An 8,433-nucleotide genomic window follows, 5' to 3' on the forward strand; every position below is an offset into this window, starting at 1 on the left:
GCTGGTTCTCAGGATCTGTGTGTGTACTGTCCTGTGGAATCATGGGAAAGGCCGCCAAAGTCTCATGGTGCAAACACTCCGCATTGGAGTGTCACATGGACTTTACCATAGTAACCCAACAGACGGACAGCCAGAAGAGGCAGTTGGGAACATTACAGACACTACATGTGTGACTGACAGATGGAGTTGACAGACTCATACTGACCTTGATGTACACAGAGTCTGCATAGTGACTTATACATCAGACACACACATGCACACACACACGCACACTTGCACAAGCACTTGCTCAATCATGAGGCAGGGCAATACTCGTACCCTCTACTCTTTGGTTGAAGGAACTTCTGCATCCCTGTTCTCTCCACTTTCCTCTCCTCCTTTCTCTTTCTTTCTCACTCTAATATTGCTTTCTGCCACCCTCCTTTTTACTCCCCCTCTCTCTTTTACTATGCTCTCCATCTTTTTCCACCCCACTCTCTCTCCATCCTCTCTGCCTCACCCGTTGGTCTTGCCCTCTCAGGCATTCTCTGCTGCATGTCTGCTACTTTTGAAAGAGAGAGTGAGAGCGAGAGAGAGAGAGAGCAGTGGAGAGAAATGGGTCACACACACACACACACACACACTGTTCGTAAATTCAAAAGAACCCACAAGCACAATATCTGCACCATCCCCACTCATTCGGCTGCACACTGCACATGTTACAGCGAAACAATCCAGACATCTACAACAAACTCACGGCGCAGTGAACTGCACACGCGACAGGGAACGCACGCACCGTCACAAATACTATGATGGCTTCATCTTTATTCTCGAGGGGGCTAAATACCTTGAGACAGCAACACACTCACACACCGTGTGACTTCGAGAAAAGATTGCCAGTGACAGATACTATGTGTTGTCTGAAAGTCGATTCCAATGAGTCTGGTTGGAGGCGATTGAATTAGAGGAGTGGAGAGGAGATCAATAGAATTATGTTGCATCGAGAGAAAAAGCCTATAGATGGATCTAATATGAATAGCAAGACAGCAGCTGTATTTATGTGTCTAGAGTTAACACTGATGTGTGTGTGTGTGTGTGTGTGTGTGTGTGTGTGTGTGTGTGAGTGTGTGCGTGTGTTTAGCTTGTGATCAATCCCCTTCGGACACAGGAACCTTTTATGTATCAAGGCTGGCTGCTCTATGAAGTATACAGGATGACCTACTTCACCTCTTTTACAGTAGTACCATTCTACACACACACTCATACACAGTACAAGCACACACACATGCAAGCACTCGCTTCCATTTTTCCTTGCAGATAAATATGAATGAGGATTACCATGTTACTGCTGGTGTAGGAGAAAAGGGGAATAGTTCACGATGATACACTGGTTACACACACACACACACCCCCACAAACACACACACAAACACCCACACTTACACACATAAAGTCACATTCAGTGTTACTGGTGGTTTTCCAAAACTGGTGTCAATTCTTTTTCACACAATTCCATGTCCCCATTCCATCCTCTGAATAAGGCTTTCATACAAGTGACTCACCACAGTGGCAGGCTGAGGAGCTCCACTGAGTCGTGTTATCTCTCTCCAACAAAGGCCTCGGATTGTGTGGAGATATTTAAGGAACATTTAGGGGCCTCCACATCCTGTTTTGGGGGAATGGAATGCACCCTTCTCATCATCCCCACAGTTCTTGTGTACATGTGTGTGTGCATGTGTCTGATTTCACATGTCCCTGGAGTCTTGTGTCTTAGATAGGTGTCCTTGTACAGAATAAGCAGGCTTCAGAGAATTAGACGGATACTCTCGGCTTGTTTCCAGAATGAAACTAATAATTGTGCTCCATATTCATCATCAACCATATGTCTTTACCAACCATTCTTGATTTCTCTTTCTTCATTCTATGTACCATCTCCTTGTTTGCTTCACTAGCCTGGCCATAAAACATACTATCTACAATCTACTTATTATGATATATGATTCAGTGAGTGTCCTCAGAGATTTTGGACCAGGCAATGAAAAACACAGCTTTGTTTTCTGATGAAAGAGAAAGCAGTACAGGGGTGGGGCTAGAGTTCTCCTCTCAAAAACATTCTTTCCCTCCCTAAGCGCCTTGGGGAGAGAGGCGGGTCCCCTTTCATCCCAAACAGGGCGTGGTACGAGAGGGAAGTCTTGGAGTCCCTCCTCTTCTCCCTCTCTTTCAGTCTCACCTTCCACTCCTCTCTTCATCTCCCTATCTATTCTTTCTCTCTCTCCTCTCTCGATTTCCCCTCCCTCCCTCCCTCCCTCCCTCCCTCCCTCCCTCCCTCCCTCCCTCCCTCCCTCCCTCCCTCCCTCCCTCCCTCCCTCCCTCCCTCCCTCCCTCCCTCCCTCCCTCCCTCCCTCCCTCCCTCCCTCCCTCCCTCCCAGCACCACAGATCATGTGACCCTCCCTCCTCCCAGCACCACAGATCATGTGACCCTCCCTCCCTCCCAGCACCACAGATCATGTGACCCTCTCTCCCTCCACGCAGGGCCTCAGGGCAGGAGGGGATCCCTCTGAATCGATACTGTAGCCCGACAGAGAGCCTGGTCTGGAGCGCTCCTGGTCCTCCAGGCTGAGGTTCCTGGTCCTCAAGGCTGCCTTTGAACTGCTATTTTTCAGACTAGATTCGAAAACAAAGCTTTGGGATGTTCTGGCCACGTTTCAATGTTTTGGTTAAAATGGATAATGAGGTACAAAGTAGAGCTAAGGGGCTGCAAATAAGCCCAAGGAGTGAGAGAGAGAGAGAGAGAGAGAGAGAGAGGGAGAGAGAGAGAGAGAGAGAGAGAGAGAGAGAGAGAGAGAGAGAGAGAGAGAAAGAGAGAGAGGGGGGGGTTCATTTGAGGAGGTAAAAAGTAAGTATCTGTGTGTGTGTATGGCTGGAGGGTGTGCACAACAATAGAACATTGTTGTGCAACATCCATTAAACACAGTTAAATCTGGACACTCCAGAATGTTATCAAACAGGCCAGGGAAGCCAATATTCTTCCAGACAATGTCCCAGACTGCCTCTACCCAGAACTGACCTTCTCTCTGATTGGTGGAGACATACTGTTTAAAACCACTTGTCCCTGCTGGCCTGCGAACTTGCTGAACTGCTAAACTGTTAGCTCACCAGAGTGACATGCCACCAGTTCTACTATTGTCTGGTTTATTTTGTTATTGTCTGCTCTTGGCGAACAACGTGTGTGTGTGTGTGTGTGTGTGTGTGGGGGGGGGGGGTTGTGGGTGTGTCAATTACTCCCTCCCCCTGCTGTAAAGCCCCCCATAGTATATCAATCAGAGAATCCCCCAGACAACAACATGTTTTTTATAACACGTCTTTCTCTCTGTCTCTCTTCTTGTTCAGTTCTCTTCACCCATAACCCTTCTTTTCTTCCCCCACTTTCTATCTATATCCTCTTCTCTTCGTTTGTCCCTATCTCCCCCCTCCCTCCCCCCCTCTCTCCCCTCCCTCCACACTGCGTGTTTTTGTTATTTTCCTGTGGACATGCAGCAGATTAAAGGGGATCTCATTGTGATAGCTGGATAAGAAAGGCCATCGGATAATCCCGTTTAAACTCACTCGTCGTATAAACCATCTACTATCTCAGTCCCACAAAACACCCTCAACAGGCTGGTTCTTAACATCCGGACCGATTTGAGACAGAACGAGACACATTTAATATGAAGTTATCGTCACAAGGCAAGGGGACCGTTTGCCAGAGGGTTGTGATGAATCACGGAAAACAAAATAACAATAGAAAACGGGAAGATGGGCATCATGGTGGAATGGAATGATAGCAGAGAAGAGAGAGAGAGAGAGAGGAGAGAGAGAGATGAGAGAGAGAGAGAGAGAAGAGAGAGAGAGAGAAAGAGATCATAATTGTTCTGTGCCTAACGAGCCTGACGTGTTCAGCTGCGTCATGTCCGTTGACCGTGAACAAAGATTCTGTCTTCTCTCCGTACCTCTCAATTACGAGGATAGAGACCTAACATCCTTCAAAACCATCCACCTCAGACACGGACCCCATCCATCTGCATTAGGGAGGATGAGCGAGAATACGGCCACTGTCTGTCACTGTGTCTTTGGAGGAAAAGATCCATTAGCTGGAGAACTAGCTGAGGCAGGATGTTATTAAACCTTCCAGGGTTGTTCTTGAGAGTCTCTTCTTCATGGTCAAGCCTGAAGACAGAAAGAGCCGTACGCCGGCATTCCAGTACGACCAAGTATCACAGGCTTTCAATGCCACTCAAAACATGTGATCCCTATGAAAGTCCATTCATGCCCATCTGCGCTCTTTAGTTTAGTTATAGATGCTTAGTGTGGCCAGGACTTTGTCCTGGCCACACTAAGAGTATGATTATGTAAGAACGAGAGTGGATACTAACCCTGCATTATCTAACAAGAACAATGGAAATGACAAAGGATTTGTGTTTGGTAGTGAAAGCCAGTGTACAGGTGAGATTTATTTGTTCATGTGGCCGTGAAAGCCGTGGATGGCCTCCAGTTGCATGCACATGCACAGGTATGTTCAACAAAGCACACTAGTGTGTGTGTGTGTGTGTGTGTGTGTGTGTGTGTGAACCAACTCCTATTGATCTGGTGTCAGCGAACAGATCCATCTTTCAATACAGCTGATGAAAGTATACCTATTCTGCCTCAGCGTCCGAATGATGTACTGCACCCCCCTCAAATGCAGACACGCACGACGCGTGCCGTACAAATATTTAGAACAGCGCACAAACACACACACACAAGCGATGCCGTACATGGCAAAGGCAGAGTCTCAGAACGTGGCGTGATGAAGCGAAGCGTGTGGGCTTGTCCCTAACCCATCCTCTCAGGATGCAGCTGGCTGGGGAGTAATGAGAGTGCGTGTGGTGGAGAGAGAGAGAGAATGCACAATGCAATCAGAGGAGACGCAGGGACCCCCTCCATGTCAGCTGGGCCGGATCTGCTTCTCCTCATTAATGAAAAATGATGAGGCCTGCAAAGTCTCTGGAGAACGTGCGCGTGCGTGCGTGCGCGGTGTGTGACTGCAAGTTACTTCAAAGCAGCTTGATCACTCTCCATCTCTGTGTGACAGTGATTATTTTATGCTCGTACAGCGCCCAGTACTGGAGTTATAACAGAGATTCTTCTACATTTACATTTAATCATTTAGCAGACGCTCTTATCCAGAGCGACTTACCAGTAAGTACAGGGACATTCCCCCGAGGCAAGTAAGGTGAAGTGCCTTGCCAAGGGACACAACGGTCAGTTGGCAATGACCGGGAATCGAACTGGCAACCTTCGGATTACTAGCCCGATTCCTCACCGCTCAGCCACCTGACCTCCCTAACGTCATCTAACACGTAGGGCAGAGTGGAGTGCGTAACCTACATGACGTTACTCTCAGCACTTTATCCCGTAACGCCACATGAAACTTGCATGAGCAGGCACTTGTGTTGAGAATGAGGCCAGGCAGAGAACCAGACTGTGTTGCTCGGCTGCAGAATGCTGTAGTATCACAAATAGGATATTTCATATCCTATTTAACGCCATCTAAAATTCAGATGCACACTGAATGCAAAGATTTCCTGGAAAAGTCCTCATTGAGGTCATGTTATCAGAGTGAACTAAAGGAAAGCACATCGGACTCATTAAAGATGTCCTTGGCAGATATTCATGGCAGGCGTGTTTCTGAGAAAGATCATACCTCCGGGTTAGGAGTTGTTCACCTCCACACCTGCTTTTGACTGGAACGCTGATTCATGTTATTCCGACACTGTTTGAACTTGAACATGAATCTAACTCTTCTTTACTGCAGCATGATCGGAATGCCGTTAAGTAACACACAGAAAAACATACGCACACACGCTAACACACACACCACACACACACATATGCATGCAAGGCCACAGCGATTACACTAGTGGATGGAGTAAACAACTTCCCAGAAAAAAGGGGTGAATCAAATGAACAGGTACCCAGCCTGCCCATAGCCACAACACTTAGATTTGCACTGCTACACACATTCTTCTGACACAACTTCCCAATTGGCATCACTGTAAGAAAAAACAAGCTCAAACTGAAAGCAAACCTCCCAGACAGACTAACATGAGAGTAACCAACGTTTGCCCAATTTGATATCAAAGAACGACAAGCTAACCCAGGGTGGCTATTCTTGTGGATACAAGTGACACAGGACAAAAGACTAAGAGATGTGGCTGGTTACTTCAGGAAACCTTGGGCGACAGTGGAGAGGACAGGCAGCAGCGGGGAGATTGATAGGACAGGGACCAGGATCTGACAGACAGAGATAGAAACCCGAGGTATTGTCACCCTCCGTAGATTAAAAGCTTTGCTCTCGCTTTGCCTTCCAACTCAATCTCATACTGTCCTCTGGATTAGCCAAATACTTTGAAATCCCACTCACACACTACAGCCCGGCGCGACGGGGGAAGGAGAGAGAAACAGAGCCATGAAAGAGTAGGTGTCTTACCCTCTCTCCACTGTTCCGCCTCAGCGTGCCCACGGTAGTTTTAACATGAGCCTGCGGGTTCTGCCCGGCGTCACGGCAGCCTGACCACCATTCCTCTGTCCTGGGGTGTGTGTGTCCGTGGGGGGTCAGTGTGTGTGTGTGTGTGTCTGGGAGGTGGGAGTCCTCGTCGTCCCGTCCAGTGTGGTAGCGGCTCACGCGAGCTAGCGCGTGTCTGCGTGGAGAAGAGTGTAGTGGGTAGTCCTGGTCCCGTCCGCTCTCTCTCCCCTCTGTTATTTTTAACTCGCTCTGTTTCTCTTTTGCTTACTCTCTCTCTCTCTCTCCTCTCTCTCTCTCTCTCTCTCTCTCTCTCTCTCTCTCTCTCTCTCTCTCTCTCTCTCTCTCTCTCTCGCTCTCTCAGAGCAGGGAGATTCCCTCTCTCTCTGCCTCTCTCTCCCTGTGAGTCAGAACAGTGTCCATCCTCCCCTGCTTAGCTAGGCTCTGCTCGGCTGCCTCTCCACTAGAATTGAATGTGTGTGTGAGTCTTTGTGGCGCGTGTGTGAGGGAGAGGGAGGCTGCTTTGTTTCTTCTCTCCCCCCCTCTCTCTCGCCCCCTCTCTCTCTCTCTCTCTCTCTCTCTCTTCTCTCTCTCTCTCTCTCTCTCTCTCTCTCTCTCTTTCTCTAGCCTCCAGGTATCCCTGTCTTGCTTTCTCGTTCTCTCCTTTGCTCTCACCCTCTTGCTCTCTCTCTCACTCTCTCTTTCCCTCTGTGTCTCTCTCTCCTCCATTTACTCTCCTCTTTCTCTCTCTCTATCTCTCTCTCTTTCTCTCCCTCCTTCTCTCTGTCCCTCCCACAGTGGGGGGCTTAACCAGGTCACTGGATTAATGTGACGCTTTGGCTGTTATTAGCATACGGACACTGTCACGTGACCACAGAAGAATAGGAAGAGTGTGTGTTTGTGCTTAGGGGAGTTAGTAGGGGGCCCACTCGTAAACCCAATGCATAAACACACCCCTTTTACAGTGTGTCACATGGTACACCTCAAAGGAATATGTGATGTTTTGCCATCTGGTATGGAGATTATCTTTAAACCCCACATCCAGCTTTCACCCGTGACTGTCTGGAGTGTCAATTGGAAGTACTCTGAAATAGACACACACACACACACACACCCACCAGTTTCAATCCCAATAGGATTATCTATCCTCATACAACAGGACTAACCAGTATTGGTAGCCACAGGATTACTAATATGTGAGTTGTACCAGCTGAGCTCATTGGGGTCCTTTTATGATCCAATAATGCTACTTCTTTACTGACGAGTATCTACCCAAACAAACCCAGAACACATAATACTATCACCAGCCCAACAAGGAAGTAAGGGCTATCTATAATCCTGGTAGCACTGGAAAAGCAGCAAAATATGATTAAGATCAGATGCATAGCTTGCTTATTTCGAAATGATTATAGCATGGACTTGCTGGAGAGGCAGGAATGATGTTTCCAGGAGCCAGTGTTTGAGTCCATGGAGCTGAGTCAGTCTCTGTGGTCCTCAGATTGCCCATTAGGACTATTGGAAAGGTGAGTTACAGCTGGTTCCTAGTGACATCCTGTCATATTCTCTTCATCAGTCAGGACCAGCGTGCCTCAGCTCAACTTAACATCAATACCCTGCCTCATCAGCAGATTAACCATAGAGGAGGAATGTACACACATGCTCCCCCCCCCCTCTTCCCCCATACACACACACACACACACCCAGAACCCAAGTCTGGGACTGAAAATTTGCATTCTACATTTTGATAACTCCTAACTCCTAACTCCTCCTTGGCCTTGAAAGGTGTACAGATTTCATTGACATCATAATCTTCCATAATCCCCCTCCTCTCTCTCTACACACACACACACACACACACACACACACACACACACACACACACACACACACATACACATATACACTATTGAAG

The sequence above is a fragment of the Osmerus mordax genome, chromosome 4, assembly GCF_038355195.1.
Source record: "Osmerus mordax isolate fOsmMor3 chromosome 4, fOsmMor3.pri, whole genome shotgun sequence".
NCBI lineage: Eukaryota > Metazoa > Chordata > Actinopteri > Osmeriformes > Osmeridae > Osmerus > Osmerus mordax.